Source organism: Hevea brasiliensis, chromosome 7, assembly GCF_030052815.1.
Source record: "Hevea brasiliensis isolate MT/VB/25A 57/8 chromosome 7, ASM3005281v1, whole genome shotgun sequence".
Lineage (NCBI taxonomy): Eukaryota > Viridiplantae > Streptophyta > Magnoliopsida > Malpighiales > Euphorbiaceae > Hevea > Hevea brasiliensis.
The window spans coordinates 34037164-34055946 of NC_079499.1; positions in this window are offsets into that span (position 1 = coordinate 34037164).

Genomic DNA, 18783 nt, shown 5'->3' on the forward strand with positions numbered 1-18783 from the left:
CCCCTTTCTATGGGTAGGTTGATGCAGATGTATGAATGAGTGGATCCTGGATCCACCAATGCATGCATAGATGTATTGTAGAGGGAGAACGTACCCCTGATGATGTCCGGGGCATCTTGCTCCTCCTGAGCTCTCATGGCATAAGCTCCGCAGTGGTCCGTTATCGAGCCTCTCACGCTCGGATGCGAGCCTCGTGATGGTCCCATCGCGTCCGGATTTGCGATTTCCTACCCCTTTATGGTGCAGGAGCAGGTCTGTCTGCTTGTGTTGAAGCAGCTATAGTAGTTCTGCGTGGACAGTTCTTCAACTGATGCTCTGTTGACCCACACCTTAAGCAGGCACCAGTCACTCACCAACACTCTCCCTTATGCCATTTCAAACAATGTGGACATGCAGAAGATGCTTGGGCTGGTCCCCTGAACCCCATCCCTGGAGAGCTACCCATTGATGGTGTGGACTGACCTCTCCTAGGGGTAAACTGTGGCCTGGGCCCCTGAGACTGACCCTGACCTTGTGGTTGACCTGAACTCTGTGCAGGTGGACCCTTGAACTTCTTCCCAAATGCAGGAGATGAACTAGACTGACCTAGGCCCCTCTTCTGCTATCTCTCTCTTCTGGTCTGCTCACTTATTCTAACCTCTTCAACCTTTATTACAGCTTCCACTAACTTGGTGAAGTCTGTGATTCCCAAGGCAGTGATCATGATCTTTATATTGTCATTTAATCCTTCTTCAAATCTCTTACACCTTTCGGCCTCATTAGGGACTATCTCCCTTCCATAGCGGCTTAATCTGACGAATTCCTTCTCATACTCGGCCACTGACAGCTGTCTCTGCCTCAGATTAATGAACTCTCTTCTTCTCTCTTCCAGGTATACACTACTCACATATTTCTTCTTAAATTCGGAGAGGAAGAAGTCCCAAGTTATAACTTCTGGCTGCACTTCACTGGATACCGTGTCCCACCATTCATATGCATCATCTTGCAACAGAGATACAGCAGCCTCTAAAGTTTGCTCTAGGGTGCAGTGGAGTTGTTTTAAAACTCTGCCTATTCTGTTCAACCAATTCTCGGCTGCAACAGAATCATCTTCTCTCTTGCCAAAGAAATCCACTGCTCCAAACTTTCTCAATTTTTCTAGATGTGATTTTGGTTGTGGAGGTGGTGGTGGTGGTGCTGGCATTACCCCGGCCATTTGCCTGAAGAATTCGGCCATTTGTTGGAACATGGCCTGTGGAGGCTGAGCAGACTCTGCTTGAGTTGGCGGAGCAGGTTCTCCCATACCCCCAGTCTCAGTTGCTGCAGGTGGAGCATGACTCTCCACTTCCTCCTCAACTGCCCTCTGTGATGTAGGGTCCATATCCTATTCAAAATAAGAAAGACAAAAAGATCTGCATTAGTGTCACCTCGACTCTTACAAATGCAATGCATGGTATGGACTCAATCTAAGCCCAGAAACGCCTAAACCGTGCTCTGATACCACTAAATGTGGCACCGCTTACCCGTCTACAGTATATCCGAGTAAGATATGTCACACGGTGTACCGTAACACTCTATTTTATCTTAATTAATTTTGATCATAGTGTTGAATATAACTCGTGAAATATAATTCATTTAAGTCATTTATTGACATTATAATTTATTTGAGGTTCCGAAAATTTTATAGAAAATCCGGCAGAGTACCGGCTAAAAATGGAGAAAACAGTTCTTCGGAACCTGTGAAAAACACTTCCAAAATCATTTCCAAACAATCCCAACTCCATTTTATCAACAAAGTCTTAATATGATTTTCAACAACCTTTCCATTACTCAAACATTCATTTCTCATGATACTCATATACAAGCAATAAATAAATACTCAAATTTTACATTCATAACCACAATTTTCATTATTTACATGGACATCAAAATACATTACATAAGTTCAATTACATATGAGAAAATAAAAATTAGTTACAAAATACCAAAATGAAACCTAGTGTCCTACCAATGCACTGAAGATGGTGAGGTGACACGGACACTATGCAGAGCTGCAGGATGGTCTCACCCAGTCTGCGGTCTACTGGGCTCTCGATCAGTATCTCCAGAACCTACGCGTGGCAAAAGCAACGCGCTAAGCAAATATGCTTAGTGGTGCCAATAATAAAATAAAAAGAAATAACAGTAATAAATATGCATTGAATGTATCGATGTTTTACTTGTTTTGTACTCGTTATAATCATTTATTTCGTTAACTTTATCCACTTTCATTCTTTTGGTTGCCCAAGTAACCTATACTGAACGACTGGACTGGATAAAGGGTAAACTGGCACTGGGTATCAAGTACCTCGGGCCGTCACACCATCGGTCACAAATGTATCTCCCACAGGCAAATGTAACACTAACAAGTCAGAAATAATATGAGGCACGAGGCCAAGTCTCAACACAATGTCAAAATGGCTAAAAGCCATAAAATCACAGAATGGCATAATGCCATGTGCAGTACTGCTAACTGAACCCTATTGGCATGTCAAACTATACAAACCAATCTTGTTAGGTATACTAGGGCATTTGATACTTTTGAATTCTTCAATTTTTGAATTTCAAGTTTTAGTGTCACTATTCACTTCACTAGTCAACAAAAATGTTGACTTTTGCATAGAAAATAGGTACATTGGTTTTAACACTCCCAATGTACCACATTTTGCATTCAAAACTTGTTGGAATTAATCACCAATACCATTCCTAAGCTTAAAACTAAGGGAGCAGAATTTTTCAGTTTTCATACCTAAATTTTACTGTTCCATTAGTTGTTGTTGCAGTGAGAATTTGAGAAAATGATAAACATGAAAGTTGTTCCTTATTTTTTCTAGTTGAATTTCTTTTTTTGAATCACTCCATTTGGAGTTTTGTAGCTCCAGTTATGGTCCAAAAACCACAGCTGGCCGGATTGAAAAATTGCAGAACTGACCATATCTACAGTACAGTGAACAGTGACTGCAACTGCCTTTTTGGATAGGTTCTGGTCATAATTTGGGGTAGGTTTCTTCATGAAAGTTGTTTTTCTATATCTTAAATTATTGCTGTAAAAATTTCAGGTCAATTGGGCCATTCTACAATGAGTTATGGCCAAATGAACAATTACTGTTCATTTGGTCATTCTGCAGAATCTGGTTGCAGGACATCCGGATTGGGGCCAATTTTTGGTCCACTTGCTTTGGTCTTTTGGGCATGGTTTCTTCACCAAAATTGTGCCATTATATGTCTAGTTTCATGTCCAATTGGCCAAACACAAATTGAACCAACACAGCCAGAGTTATGGCAGTCCAAACAGGCTGGACTCACAGCCTCACTGCCGCCTCACTAGGCAAAGATACCTATTCAGTTTGTAATAGTCTAATTCACTTCAAATTACGGTCAACTTACTTCAAATGGTCACTAAATGACTATTAGAATGTTCACTCACCATTTCATGAACAAAGTCCAAGTTTCACTCCCAAAACCCTAATTCCCATTATGAATTTACACAAGATACCTTAATTAACTCACTAATTCATTATCCATATATATATATATATATATATATATATATATATATATATATATATATATATATATATATATATATTCTTTAAACATGATCTCTAGTCCACTCTAAGTCCATCAATAACAATCAATCTTATCCCTTCCTTAGGGTCATTAAAATTCATGGTGTACATACACATAAATTTTATTCATTTAATTCACAAATCCTTACTCATTTTAAGTCTCTAACATAGAATAAGAGAGATTTATGTGTAAATAGGCACTAACCTCTTGTAGGGCAGAATTTTTCCAAGCTTAAACTTCACTTTCTTTCCTTTTCTAGGCTGCCAAACACTTTAGCAAGGTTGGATGACCAATTTTAGTGAAAGGACTTAAGGGTTTTGGGGTAAGGTTGGAGAGATCTTCAAGCTAAAATAAAGAAAAGAAATGGAGGGCTTTCCTTGGCCATGGTGCAGCTGGAATGAGGGAAGAAGATGGCTTTTTGCTTTTTAATTTCTTTGGTCTTTATTGTCTCTTTTATTAGTTAATTAAATGGTTGTTTAAATGTAATTGGTGGGAACTTGTAAATGACATCATAATGATGTCATAATTTGCATTATATTGATTTTTCTTTTCTTTTCTTTTCTACTAACTTTAAATTAATTTTTCATCAACATTAATTCATATTTTATGTCATAATAATTATTTACTCAACTGGACAAGTCGGCCAAAAATTGCCTCTGAAGGCGAAATGACCAAAATGCCCTCCGTTTGGCTTAACGGGTTAAAATTGTATTTACCGATTGAAAAATTTTTCTAAATATTTTCTTGGCATTCTAATGCCATAATAACCTCAATGACCGTTCTCTGGAGTTCCAAAAATTATTTTATGAATTTTTCCCTAGGTCTAGGGCTCCTAGTTGCGAGAACCGCAACTTTCCTCTAGGTTACCCATCGCTTTGGGCACCGGCTCATTTGGCTTAGTTGTATTTTATTTCTAAAATTTTTACTAAATTTTTCTTATTAATATTTGAGTTAATTATGGTCCCTCACTTTAGTTTAAATATTTTTTCGATCGTTCTAGCTGTCCGGACCAACACTGGTCACCGGAACAGTAGAATGTACGGAGTTGCTACAGGGAGGGTGTTACAACTCTTCCCCTCTAATTTAAATTTCGTCCTCGAAATTTACCTGATGCAAACAGTTGAGGGAACTGTTGCCTCATCGTTTCTTCACTTTCCCAAGTTGCCTCATCGGTGTTATGGTGCCTCCAAAGCACTTTCACCAATGGAATCTGCTTATTTCTCAACTCTTTCACTTCCCGAGCCAGGATCCGTAGAGGTTCTTCTTCATATGTCAAATCCGGCTGTATTTCAATTTCTTCCCTGGAGATGACATGTGAAGGATCTGAGCGGTATCTTCTGAGCATGGACACGTGGAACACATTGTGGATCTTGTCTAGCTCGGGTGGTAAAGCTAGCTTATAGGCCACTGGACCCACACGTTCAATAACTTCATATGGGCCAATGAACCTAGGGCTTAACTTACCTTTTCTTCCAAACCTCAATACCTTCTTCCACGGTGACACCTTGAGGAACACTTTGTCGCCAACCGTATATTCTATTTCTTTTCTCTTCAGGTCGGCATAAGATTTCTGTCTGTCTGAGGCAACCTTCAGATTGGCTTTGATTAGTTTCACTTTCTCCTCAGTCTGTTTCACCAGATCCGCCCTACCCGCTTGTTCGCCAATTCACCCAAAGACACTAGAGTTCTACATTTCCTCCCATACAGTGCTTCATACGGGGCCATTTGGATACTAGCTTGGTAGCTATTGTTGTATGCAAATTCTGCCAGTGGGAGGTATCTATCCCAACTTCCCTCAAACTTAATAACACAACCCCTCAGCATATCCTCAAGGACCTGGATTACTCTTTCGGATTGCCCATCCGTCTGAGGATGGAATGCTGTGCTGAAGTGGAGTTGTGTACACAAGGACTCATGCAACTTCTTCCAAAATCTCGATATAAACCTTGGGTCTCGATCAGATATGATGGAAAGTGGAATTCCATGCAGTCTAACTATCTCACTGATATACAATTCTGCTAACTTCTCCAGTGAGTAGTCAGTCCTAACTGGCAGAAAGTGTGCTGACTTTGTCAATCTATCAACTATCATCCATACTGCATCATGTTTCTTCTGGGTGAGAGGTAGACCACTTACAAAATCCATGGTGACCCGATCCCATTTCCATTCAGGTATGCGTATAGGCTGTAGCAAACCTGATGGAACTTGATGTTCTGCCTTGACTTGTTGACATGTCAAGCATTTAGTCACATAGTCAGCTATGTCCTTCTTCATACCAGGCCACCAATACTGAATCTTTAAATCATGATACATCTTTGTACTTCCTGAGTGCATAGCATATACACTGATGTGTGCCTCTTTTAGAATATTGGCCTTCAATTCCCCATCATCTAGTACACACAGTCTTCCTTTGCAGTACAGATAACCACCTGCTTTCACCTCATAGTCAGTTGCTTTTCCCTCTGAGATTTTGCTCGTAATAGCCATTAACTTTTCATCTGCCTTTTGCCCATCTAAAATCTGCTGTAGCAGGTTTGGCCTCACTTGCAACTAGGCCAAAATAGCTCCATCTCGAACCAAAGATAGACGGGCAATCAATGATCTCAAAGCTGTCATGGATTTTCTGCTCAAAGCATCAGCAACTACATTTGCCTTCCCAGGATGGTAGTCAATTACACAATCATAGTCCTTCAGGAACTCAATCCATTGTCTCTGTCTAAGGTTGAGCTCCTTCTGGGTTGGCAAGTATTTTAGGCTCTTATGGTCTGTGTAAATGTAGCACTTTTCACCATACAAGTAATGCCTCCATATCTTCAGTGCGAAGATAATTGCTGCAAGCTCTAGATCATGGGTAGGGTAATTTTGTTCATGTGGCCTTAGCTGTCTGGAAGCATAAGCGACCACTTTCCCCTCTTGCATCAATACACACCCTAACCCATTATGAGAGGCATCATCAGAGACCACAAAGTCCTTTCACGACATCGTGTGCTGCACATGGTGCCTCTATCAACATAGCCTTCAACTTCTCAAAACTGGTCTGACACTTGTCATTCCAGTCAAATCTGACATTCTTGTGTAACAACTTGGTCATTGGTGCAGCTATTAAGGAAAATCCCTTCACAAATCTCCTGTAATACCCAGCTAGCCCCAAGAAGCTTCTGACCTCAGTTGTATTTCTGGGAGGCTTCCATTCTATCACTGCTTCTATTTTCTTGGGATCCACCCTAATCCCATCAGTTGACACTATGTGTCCAAGGAATGCAATCTCATTCAACCAGAAGTCACACTTGGACAACTTAGCATACAGCTTCTTTTCTCTCAGGGTTTGCAAAATAATCCTCAAATGCTCATCATGTTCTTCCCTGGTCTTGGAATACACCAGAATATCATCAATAAAGACCACTACGAATCGATCTAGGTATGGATGGAAGATACGGTTCATAAGGTCCATAAATGCCGCTGGTGCATTTTTTAGGCCAAAGGGCATCACCAGAAACTCATAATGCCCATACCGGGTCCTGAATGTAGTCTTTGGCACATCTACATCCTTCACCCTCAACTGATGATACCCTGATCTGAGATCAATTTTGGAAAATACTCCTGCTCCCTTCAACTGATCAAACAGATCATCAATTCTAGGCAACGGATATTTGTTCTTCACAGTCACTTTATTCAACTGCCGGTAATCAATGCAAAGCCTCAAAGTCCCATCCTTCTTCTTCACAAACAGCACTGGAGCTCCCCATGGTGACACACTGGGGCGTATGAACCCCTTATCAAGCAACTCTTGCAACTGAGTTTTCAACTCCCTCAATTCAGTGGGTGCCATCCTATAAGGAGCAATGGAAATGGGTGTTGTACCCGGCAGTGTCTCAATAGCAAATTCAACTTCTCTTTCTGGTGGCAAACCAGGCAATTCTTCAGGAAATACTTCTGGGAAGTCTCTTACTGTGGGTATATCACTCAGGTTTGGCTTAGCCTGCCTAGTATCCACCACATGTGCTAGGTAGGCTTCACAGCCTTTTCTCATCATTCTTCTTGCAACTGTGGCTGAGATAACATTGGATAGGAAATCTGTCCTTTCACCCACAACAGTGATCTCATTACCCTCAGAAGTTTTCAGAGAAATTCTCTTCAATTTGCAATCAACTATTGCCTGATGACGTGACAACCAGTCCATTCCCAAAATCACGTCAAACTCGTGGAAGGGTAACTCAATCAGGTTTGCCAAAAATTCATACCCCTGAATCCTTAACGGGCAACCCTTGTATACTTTGTTCACCACTACACTGTGTGTAACACCCCCGTTGTATAGCCTAGTATATTTCACTGTTCCGGTGACCGGTGTCGGTCCGGACAATTAATGGGATTAGGGCCACACTTAAGACAATTTGAGAAGCCATAAACACAAATAATTAGTAATGTTTAATTAGTTAACTATAAATAAGAAAAATAGAACATAAGAGGTTAAACGAGCCGAGAGTCACAGCAATGAGTGACCTCCTCGAACGCATCGCAAGTCGTTTTAAACTCAAATTTCGAACCGTAAAAAGTGACGCTGCGGTCCTTAGGACCCTTATGAACACAGTGGAAAAGAGAAAATTATGAAAAAGAACTATTAAGCCAGTCAAATAATTAGGTCAGGGAGCCGGAAGAAATATTGGATTATTTGCAAACCGGGATGAACCGGCGAGGGGCAATTTGGTCAATTGACCTCGAGAGCTGACTCCTGACCTAATTGTCAAATAAAATCGGAGAAAAGAAAATTTCGGAATCGAGAATTAAATTAAAGAACTAATAGAAAAATAAAAATAAAAAAAAGAGAAAAGGAAAGAGGTTGGAAAAGTCAAAAGTTATGACATCATGCATGATGTCATAACTAAATTAATAAATTGAATTAATTAATTTGGATTTAGGGGTCTTCCATAAGCCAAAAACGTGTAAAGGAAAACAAAAGGAAAAAAAATTGGGATTTTCTTCTTCTTCTTCCATCAAGTGCCACCCATCTCTCCCTTTCATTCTCACTCACTTGTTCCACCATTTTTAAGAATTAGAAAGCTTGAATTTCCTTACTTACTTCCATAAATTCACAAAGTCCCAACATGAAAAATTCTCTTTACATGTTGAAGAAGCATTAGAGAGTAAAAAGAAAAAGAAAGACTTGAAGGAAGTAAAACCTAGAAACCCACCAAGCAAGGTTAGTGTTTATCTCTTAAATTTTTCTTTATATTAATGATTAACTATTTGTATTAAGTTGGAATTTGATAAAAGTTAAAACAAAATGTTAAGATAAGGGATCATAAAGATTTCAGCCAGCATGGTATGAAGGTATTGTTTCATGGTTTGATTGACTTAAATGAATATATGAACCTTAAGTAGTTGAGTTATTATGGTTTAAGGCTTTGAAAGTAGTTAAATATAATGAATTAGTGAGATTAGGGTTTCAATGCTAGGGTTTATGAACCAAAAATTGGAGAAATACATAAATAGCATGTTTAACCTATTGTGAAATGAAATAATGGTCAATTATGACCAAATAAGTTATGTGGGAATTGTTGGAATAAAAATCAAATTCGTAGGTCAATGGTCATCTCACGCAGCATGACCAAACCCACTTTGAAGGACCGAAACTCAAATTTTACAAGTCCAATTGATATGCCACCAATTGGAGATGAAAATAGACATAAAAGATCACAATTTTCATTAAGGAACCATGGCAAAAAACTGACCAAAACTTGGTGAAACAATTGACCAAAGTGGATTGATTGTAGGCTGCCACTGCACTAAACTGACCAAATGAACAGTAACTGTTCATTTGGTCATAACTCGAGTTAGACAGGTCAAATTGACCTGAAATTTGGCCAGGGGTTAGAGGGCATATAGATCTAAAACTTTCATGAAGAACATCACCCCAAATTATGCCATTAACCCATTCAAATTATTGAGCAAAGTTAGGTTACCAAACCTGCAACTCTGCAGAATTTTCATTGAGCAGCAATGTTTGGATAGCTATAACTCCCTCTAGAAAACTCGGATTTAGGCTATTCTTGAACCGATGGAAACCTAAGACATAGTAGAACATTTCATATGAAGAAAGTTAGACCAAATTATGAACTTAACTTAATCAAATTACTGACCAAAGTTGGACCAAAATATGCCAGAACCCAAATATGCAGTATAAACAGTGCACGTGAACAGTAAACTTATTTTGGCCATAACTTGAGCTAAAAAACTCCGATTGAGGTGATCCAAAAATGAGAATACACTTAAGACAATAAGGAACATTTTCTATGAAGGAAGTTTTGTCAAATTCCAACAGTAGACCGACGAATGAAACAGTGCAACTTCGGAGAACCAAAACCGAAAATTGGCAATTTTGCCAAAATGACCTAAGATTTAAACAAATGACCAAAACCAACAAGTTTGGTGACCAAAATGTGGTATGTGGGTGAAGTTGGAGTTCCCATACCTATTAAGCCTTAGAAAGTCAATAATTTGACTTGAATAGTGCAGTGAATAGTAACCCGAAACACAAAATTTTGAGAATGTCGAATTTAACACGTTAGAGCTAGCTAAATGTGAAGTTAGGTTTATTTTGGATTTATTTTAAGTTTTAGTACTGAAACATTGGAAAATTTCGTGTTTCAGTGGAAAAAAATACCAGGACAGAACCCGAGGAGTCGAGTCAAGGCCAACAGGCGACTCGTTTGAGGTTTGTGCACAACATATACTTTTATAATCATCTTTTGCATAATGTTTTGAATAATGTGAAATATTGGATTATAGCATTTTTATGATGTTTGATTTAAATTGTGAAACTTATTGTGTATATTTGAAATGACAATATTTAGCAAATTGTTAAGATAAGTTTTGAAACCACAGTGTCATGACCATATATTTGAACACCTCACTAGCACGACTAGTGGGGGTAATTAGTTTCGAATTTTGATTCCTTCTCTGAAGAAGTGTTGAGGTGTGCTAGTAGAAGAGGATGTGAATGGATATCCATATATTTGAGCTAGCTAGCCTGTGATATGATTTCTCTTTAGCCTTTGGCTATTGAGATTCATGTGATTTCTCTTTAGCCTCTGGCTATTGAGATTTTATTTGTTTCGAATGGCGTGATCTAACTGTGGGTTTTATGAAATGTGTTTTGATACTTTGAAATGAACTTGGTTTACATGTAAAATCTCACAATGCATGATTGTATTTAATTTTCATGTTTAGCCAAATTTTTGAATGAATGTGCTTTAAGCTTTGCATAAAGATTATTTTAGTATATTGTGCACCACTGAGTCCTAGTACTCAGCGATAGCTTTTATTGCTGTCGCAGATACAGAGACTAGAGGAGCAGCAGACTGAGCTGCTGAAGTGTGTGAAGTCATCAGCTTGAAGCCTTCGGGTATAATTTATACCCTAACTGCAAATACTTATTTTGATGTATATATTGCACATAAATATATGGACATGTAAAAATGGGTCTTGAGCAGCTTGTGCACAAATTTGTATGAAGTTTATAATAAAGTTTAGTTTGTGTTTCTTTTGATATAAAATTGTAAGGATGTGTATAAATTGTTTTGTTTTTAATGAAATATGAATGATATTGTTTGACAGTATTTTGAGAATTATTGAACTTGTGAATTTTGAGAAATTGGTTGAGATTGAGTATGAATTTGAAGCAGTGGTTAGAAAATTATTGGAAGTGCTTTTATTTCAGGTATTTGAAGAACTAGTTTCTCAAAATACAGAGGAAACTCTGTCAAAATTTTTATAAAATTTGCGTAAAAATAAAATGGGCCAAAAATATTAACTAGTTTTAATTTAACTAAATGTTTTAAGTACTTATTAGATAATGCTCATCACTTGTCAAAAATAAGAAAATTGTTTTAAAATCCCTTGTAGGGTACTTAATGAGTTATCGGTAGGTGAAGTTCGGTAGTTCATTAGGTATTCTACGGGATCATGTTATGCCTTACAGAGGGGTAAGGTGTGACACTGTGGCCCAATGGATTAGTGACCAGAATGTCTTGGTCACTCTCCCCTACTAGTATCCCCCTTTCTATGGGTAGGTTGATGCAGATGTATGAATGAGTGGATCCTGGATCCACCAATGCATGCACAGATGTATTGTAGAGGGAGAACGTACCCCTGATGATGTCCGGGGCATCTTGCTCCTCCTGAGCTCTCATGGCATAAGCTCCGCGTGGTCCATTATCGTGCCTTCTGCTGGCTCAGATGCAGGCCTCTGTGATGGTCCCACTGCGTCAGATTTGCCAGATTTCCTACCCCTTTGTGGTGCAGGAGCAGGTCTGTCTGCTTGTGTTGGAGTAGCTATAGTAGTTCTGCGTGGACAGTTCTTCAACTGATGCTCTGTTGACCCACACCTTAAGCAGGCACCAATCACTCTCCAACACTCACCCTTATGCCATTTCAAACAATGTGGACATGCAGAAGATGCTGGGGCTGGTCCCCTGAACCCCATCCCTGGAGAGCTGCCCACTGATGGTGTGGACTGACCTCTCCTAGGGGTAAACTGTGTCCTGGGCCCTGAGACTGACCCTGACCTTGTGGTTGACCTGAACTCTGTGCAGGTGGACCCTTGAACTTCTTCCCAAATGCAGGAGATGAACTAGACTGACCTAGGCCCCTCTTCTGCTATCTCTCTCTTCTGGTCTGCTAACTTATTCTAACCTTTTCAACCTTTATTGCAGCTTCCACTAACTTGGTGAAGTCTGTGATTCCCAAGGCAGTGATCATGATCTTTATATTGTCATTTAATCCTTCTTCAAATCTCTTACACCTTTCGGCCTCATTAGGGACTATCTCCCTTCCATAGCGGCTCAATCTGACGAATTCCTTCTCATACTCGGCCACTGACAGCTGTCTCTGCCTCAGATTAATGAACTCTCTTCTTCTCTCTTCCAGGTATACACTACCCACATATTTCTTCTTAAATTCGGAGAGGAAGAAGTCCCAAGTTATAACTTCTGGCTGCACTTCACTGGATACCGTGTCCCACCATTCATATGCATCATCTTGCAACAGAGATACAACAGCCTCTAAATTTTGCTCTGGGGTGCAGTGGAGTTGTTTTAAAACTCTGCCTATTCTGTTCAACCAATTCTCGGCTGCAACAGAATCATCTTCTCTCTTGCCAAAGAAATCCACTGCTCCAAACTTTCTCAATTTTTCTAGATGTGATTTTGGTTGTGGAGGTGGTGGTGGTGGTGCTGGCATTACCCCGGCCATTTGCCTGAAGAATTCGGCCATTTGCTGGAACATGGCCTGTGGAGGCTGAGCAGGCTCTGCTTGAGTTGGAGGAGCAGGTTCTCCCCTACCCCCAGTCTCAGCTGCTGCAGGTGGAGCATGACTCTCCACTTCCTCCTCAACTGCCCTCTGTGATGTAGGGTCCATATCCTATTCAAAATAAGAAAGACAAACAGATCTGCATTAGTGTCACCTCGACTCTTACAAATGCAATGCATGGTATGGACTCAATCTAGGCCCAGAAACGCCTAAACCGTGCTCTGATACCACTAAATGTGGCACCCCTTACCCGTCTACAGTATATCCAAGTAAGATATGTCATACGGTGTACCGGAACACTCTATTTTATCTTAATTAATTTTGATCATAGTGTTGAATATAACTCGTGAAATATAATTCATTTAAGTCATTTATTGACATTATAATTTATTTGAGGTTCCGAAAATTTTATAGAAAATTCGGCAGAGTACCGGCTAAAAATGGAGAAAACAGTTCTTCGGAACCTGTGAAAAACACTTCCAAAATCATTTCCAAACAATCCCAACTCCATTTTATCAACAAAGTCTTAATATGATTTTCAACAACCTTTCCATTACTCAAACATTCATTTCTCATGATACTCATATACAAGCAATAAATAAATACTCAAATTTTACATTCATAACCACAATTTTCATTATTTACATGGACATCAAAATACATTACATAAGTTCAATTACATATGAGAAAATAAAAATTAGTTACAAAATACCAAAATGAAACCTAGTGTCCTACCAATGCACTGAAGATGGTGAGGTGTCACGGATACTATGCAGAGCTGCAGGATGGTCTCACCCAGTCTGCGGTCTACTGGGCTCTCTATCAGTATCTCCAGAACCTACGCATGGCAAAAGCAACGCGCTAAGCAAATATGCTTAGTGGTGCTAATAATAAAATAAAAAAAATAACAGTAATAAATATGCATTGAATGTATCGATGTTTTACTTGTTTTGTACTCGTTATAATCATTTATTTCGTTAACTTTATCCACTTTCATTCTTTTGGTTGCCCAAGTAACCTATACTGAACGACTGGACTGGATAAACGGGTAACCGCACCGGGTATCAAGTACCTCGGGCCGTCACACCATCGGTCACATATGTATCTCCCGGTGTGCAACAGAACAGCTAACAAGCTGTAAATAATATGAGGCACGAGGCCAAGTCTCAACACAATGTCAAAATGGCTAAAAGCCATAAAATCACAGAATGGCATAATGCCATGTGCACTACTGCTAACTGAACCCTATTGGCATGTCAAACTATCCAAACCAATCTTGTTAGGTATACTAGGGCATTTGATACTTTTGAATTCTTCAATTTTTGAATTTCAAGTTTTAGTGTCACTATTCACTTCACTAGTCAACAAAAATGTTGACTTTTGCATAGAAAATAGGTACATTGGTTTTAACACTCCCAATGTACCACATTTTGCATTCAAAACTTGTTGGAATTAATCACCAATACCATTCCTAAGCTTAAAACTAAGGGAGCAGAATTTTTCAGTTTTCATACCTAAATTTTACTGTTCCATTAGTTGTTGTTGCAGTGAGAATTTGAGAAAATGATAAACATGAAAGTTGTTCCTTATTTTTTCTAGTTGAATTTCTTTTTTTGAATCACTCCATTTGGAGTTTTGTAGCTCCAGTTATGGTCCAAAAACCACAGCTGGCCGGATTGAAAAATTGCAGAACTGACCATATCTACAAAGATGAACAAAGGATCTGCAACTGCCTTTTTGGATAGGTTCTGGTCATAATTTGGGGTAGGTTTCTTCATGAAAGTTGTTTTTCTATATCTTAAATTATTGTTGTAAAAATTTCAGGTCAATTGGGCCATTTTACAATGAGTTATGGCCAAATGAACAATTACTGTTCATTTGGTCATTCTGCAGAATCTGGTTGCAGGACATCCGGATTGGGGCCAGTTTTTGGTCCACTTGCTTTGGTCTTTTGGGCATGGTTTCTTCACCAAAATTGTGCCATTATATGTCTAGTTTCATGTCCAATTGGCCAAACACCAATTGAACCAACACAGCCAGAGTTATGGCAGTCCAAACAGGCTGGACTCACAGCCTCACCTGCTGCCCTCACTAGGCAGCATACCAATTCAGTTTGTAATAGTCTAATTCACTTCAAATTACGGTCAACTTACTTCAAATGGTCACTAAATGACTATTAGAATGTTCACTCACCATTTCATGAACAAAGTCCAAGTTTCACTCCCAAAACCCTAATTCCCATTATGAATTTACACAAGATACCTTAATTAACTCACTAATTCATTATCCACATATATATATATATATATATATATTCTTTAAACATGATCTCTAGTCCACTCTAAGTCCATCAAAAACAATCAATCTTATCCCTTCCTTAGGGCTGCCGAAATTCATGGTGTACATACACATAAATTTTATTCATTTAATTCACAAATCCTTACTCATTTTAAGTCTCTAACATAGAATAAGAGAGATTTATGTGTAAATAGGCACTAACCTCTTGTAGGGCAGAATTTTTCCAAGCTTAAACTTCACTTTCTTTCCTTTTCTAGGCTGCCAAACACTTTAGCAAGGTTGGATGACCAATTTTAGTGAAGGGACTTAAGGGTTTTGGGGTAAGGTTGGAGAGATCTTCAAGCTAAAATGAAGAAAAGAAATGGAGGGCTTTCCTTGGCCATGGTGCGGCTGGAATGAGGGAAGAAGATGGCTGTTTGCTTTTTAATTTCTTTGGTCTTTATTGTCTCTTTTATTAGTTAATTAAATGGTTGTTTAAATGTAATTGGTGGGAACTTGTAAATGACATCATAATGATGTCATAATTTGCATTATATTGATTTTTCTTTTCTTTTCTTTTCTACTAACTTTAAATTAATTTTTCATTAACATTAATTCATATTTTATGTCATAATAATTATTTACTCAATTGGACAAGTCGGCCAAAATCGCCTCTGAAGGCGAAATGACCAAAATGCCCTCCGTTTGGTTTAACGGGTTAAAATTGTCTTTACCGATTGAAAAATTTTTCTAAATATTTTCTTGGCATTCTAATGCCATAATAACCTCAATGACCGTTCTCTGGAGTCCCAAAAATTATTTTATGAATTTTTCCCCAGGTCTAGGGCTCCTAGTTTCGAGAACCGCAACTTCCCTCTAGGTTACCCATCGCTTGGGCACCGGCTCATTTGACTTAGTTGTATTTTATTTCTAAAATTTTTACTAAATTTTTCTTATTAATATTTGAGTTAATTATGGTCCCTCACTTTAGTTTAAATATTTTTCCGATCGTTCTAGCTGTCCGGACCAACACTGGTCACCGGAACAGTAGAATGTACGGAGTTGCTACAGGGAGGGTGTTACAGTTTGTGTCACACCCTACCCCTCTGTAAGGTGTAACATGATCCTGTAGTATATCTAATGAATTACCAAACTTCGTCTATTGATAACCTATTAAATACACTACAAGGGATTTTAAACCTTTTCTTATTTCTTTTTACAGTAGTGAGTGCTTTTGATAGGCGTTAAAATATTTTTAACTGAAGTGAAATCAAATAACAATTCTGAGTATCAATAATTTTTGTAAAAATTTTAGCAGAGTGCCATATGTATTTTGAATAAAACAGTTCTTCAAAAACCTGTAAAAAGCAATTCCAATATATTTCTTTAATTCCAAACTCGAATAGTAGTTCAACACAATAAATTTCTCAACTCAATTAAACATCAATTTTCCAGTGTTTCCAAAAACTGATATAAGAGAAATATGTCATAATATTTTTATAGGCCAAAATAATTTATAATTTTAGTTTACAACTGCTTAAGACCAAGTACAATATATACATACAGAGCACATACATTACAACAAAAACTACAAAATATGATATACTCAATATACTCGGCGAAATCTCAAAATATAGCACAAGCAGCCTACTCTGCTGCTTTGTCCGTCTGTCTACCTACAATAGCAATGAAAAAGCTATCGCTGAGCCAATGTCTCAGTGATACACAACATTAAGAAAATACAATTTAAAACCATAAACCATAAATCATATGAACTGTAGATACTTAAGATCATAGTTGAATTCAAGAGACAGTGAATGTCATAAAGAATTAAACTCCATTTCATAATATCACAATAAATAAAAATAAATCACACACACAGCTTAATCATGATTCCATAGTCCAATTCGTCCCAAAAGCCGATGGCTAGTGAGGAATAACATAGCTAGCTAGCAATTATATGAGTACTCATCCTATTCGTCCTCAACTGGCACACACCTCAACACTTCAGTCAGAGAGGGAATTCAAAGTCAATTCGTCCCACTAGACAAGCTAGTGAGGAATCTAATCAATATACATGATAGCTGTGGTTTCAAACCATTTGCAATATTTTTCAAGCAATAAGTGTCCATCAAATTTCCATTCAAACAAATTTCCACAATTTAAAACAATAACATACAAATAGTCATAATTTATTTCAATTGAAAATTCAAAAGAAATAATTGTTGCGCACAAACCTCTGAAGAGTAACCTCTTGGCCCTGACTCAGTGTTTCTTTCCCCTTCCCTGAGTCTTTGCTAACTGAAACACACAATTTAAAGTATTTCAGTACTCATTTAAACTGTCTCTAATAATAAGGTTCAATAATTAAATTTGTTTAATACTATTGCTTTCATTAGTCAACCTATTATGTTGATCTTTGATGCACTCTAGGTGAATTAAATTTAATGTTACCAATATGTCACATTTTATATTCCTTTAGTATTGGTATAAGTTACCAATTCTATTTTTAACTGTATTGCATTTTATTGCAATTTATCGGATTTCGGTCTGCTGTTTTGACCTAGCCGGATGACCTAGTTCCCTCGGTTTTCAATTTCTGGTCCGACTTAAAAACTTGTAGGTCTATGTCATAGTGAACTTTTGCCACAAATTTTAGGTCCTTTGGAGTTTACTAGACCAAGTTATGGTCATTTTACTATTGCTGGTCAGATTACACTAAAATGGCAAACTTAGGTCATTTTTAGGTTATTTTCGATTCTGGCAGTTTTTATACCCGAACTTGTGCAAGTATTTTGACTAGCTTATGGTCATTTCTGGATTTTGCTGTCTTCATAAGAGTTGTAGCTCTATGTCTTATCTATCCATGGTAAATATTTCAGGTCAATTGGACCTGTTTTGAATGAGTTATGGCCAAAACACTAACTGCTGTCCAAATGGTCAATTTTCAAGTTTGCAAAGTCATAATCCGGATTTGGTCAATTCTCACATCACTTTCTAGATAGAATTTAGGTAGGATTTCTTCATGAAAGTTGGCACATTTTATGCCTAGTTTCACCTCCAATTGGCCACATATCAATTGGAGTCACACACTTAGGGTTATAGGCTCATTTGCACATTGCCCTCTACATGCCTTTCAACCACTAAACCAAACACACATTCACCAACTACATCTTCACTTTCCCAAACCATTCTGCATTTGGCACTAACCATAACCATTCATTACCTTACATTATAAGTCAACTTGGACAGAATATAACAATTTCATAATGCACCAAATGCAATCATAATTCACAAAGTCCAAACCCTACAATATATCCACATAACCACTCCTAATTATTACACAACTTCCATCATCAAATTACACATTTATTCTCTACTCAATCATACACATAAGCTGCCACTTTTAGCACCATAATCCAACAACCTTTTCATGAATTTAAACACTTCAATCTTCATCATGAAGCTACCAAAAAAATACACATACATATCAAACTTCCTTTTTCACTTTTCAAGCTTACCATTCAAACTTTATACATGGAATTCAACTTCAATACATATAAGCACTTAATTCAAACCTCAAACTACCACTTAAATGTAGATACAAGTTAC